Below are 1,757 nucleotides of genomic sequence, written 5' to 3'. Positions count from 1 at the left end.
CCTATAACTCATAAGTCAACGTCCGGTTGACTTTTCCAACTTAAGCCTTCCTTAAAGAGACTAAGTGTATCATTTCTTATCAAAACCAATCCGAATCAACTCTAACACACCACACACCGATAACGAAACATGAAGAAGCATAAAAATGGGGAAAACGGAGCAGTAACACATGAGACGACGGGTCGGGTCGTCACATCCTATTTGGCTTTTTGTTTGTCGCTTAGTTTTCTCCTTTTAAAGCAACGTAGGTGAGTCTAGAACTTCCTTAATTGAGGTCCTAGACACCTCTAGGGCCACATGTAAGGGACGGGTAATGCACGCATATGGCACGTATCGAATGTTATTAGAACGTTTAGGTAATAAACAAAGGGGAAGGGTAATTGGGTAGTAAAAGGAAATGATGACCTGTGCGCTAATGCTATGTGTAGCACCCCAACTTGGGGACGATTACCAAGTATTGCACAGAAGTGATCCTATAGGCTAAAAAACCTAGGACCCCCTTTTACTCCTTGTTTTAGAAATAATCTCTATTTGTCTAAATTGCTTTATTTGTTTATAAGACTAATTCACCTAATTCGAGTTTGGTCAGGATCCACCGTTGTGGATCTCGAGGGGTGCCTAGCACCTTCCCCTCAAGGTTATTTCAAGCCCTTACCCAATCTCTAGTAATGCAAACCGGTTTATGAGTTATTTTCTTTAGGTGCCCTAACGCAACCTAAATCCGTTAGGTGGAGACTCTTCAAATTCCATACCCCTTCCCAAAAGGAAATGAGTTGTCCCAAAAAATGTCGAAACCCGGACTCCGCGAGGAAAAAGGGGGCGCGACAGCATGGCGACTCTGTTGGGACATTTTAGGCTTTTACCATAATAAACTTGCTTTTTGTGAATTAGTCTTAAGAATGCTTTGTTCTGTTAATACATGTGCACCCTTTCCCCTTTCCCCCTTATTTGGATTTAATTACCTATTTTTCAAGCATTTATGATTTCCTTTATTACAGAAACTGACTTGTCTCCTTGTTTTCTTTTCTTAAACAGCGTCTTTCAATTATTAGATACTGCATTTATCATTCTTTTAACGTGCTATACGTGAAAACATGCTATTTATTGTTGCATAAATCATGCTTAACATCATATTACACTCGTGCGTAATCAATCCCATTTCAATTCTTGATGAGTGTTTGCGCCCTTCCTATATATCCCTCTTTAAATCCAGAAAGGCGTATTTGCGGTAAAACTAGTCGATCAGCGGTGCAGTCAACGGTTCCGTGCCTTTACCCCTCAAGTTGTCCGCTTGAGGGTACAAGTCTAGACCCCCCAAAAACCTTACTCTGATTAATTGTACATGCATCATGGTCAAACCTAGCCGGGTTAATAAGTTGTCCACATAATAACCCTTTAAGACAAGCCTCGTCCAAAAGTCCATCGGGTTTTCCATAATCCCAACGGACGCCACCACGATTGTGTGCATTAATTTGGAGAAATAAGTGCCAATATGCTAATCATTGTTGTATAAATAGTTAGATCTGGAGGGGGAAAGGGCCTAACCATATTTGTTTTATAGAAAATGAGGCACGAAGTCCCCCGGTTAGGCATGGTCCGTAACATACCACCATTGTTGCTAGATTGGTGGGAGGATCTTCTATCTAGTGATAAGAATCATGTGAAAAGGGTCTTGGGAAATTTTCCTTCTTTATTGAACCTTCAGCCAAACAACATGTTAATCGAAGCTGCTACAATGTTCTGGGACAAAGAAAGAG

Source organism: Nicotiana attenuata, unplaced genomic scaffold (genome assembly GCF_001879085.1).
Source record: "Nicotiana attenuata strain UT unplaced genomic scaffold, NIATTr2, whole genome shotgun sequence".
Taxonomy (NCBI): domain Eukaryota; kingdom Viridiplantae; phylum Streptophyta; class Magnoliopsida; order Solanales; family Solanaceae; genus Nicotiana; species Nicotiana attenuata.
This window is presented reverse-complemented; position numbering follows the sequence as displayed.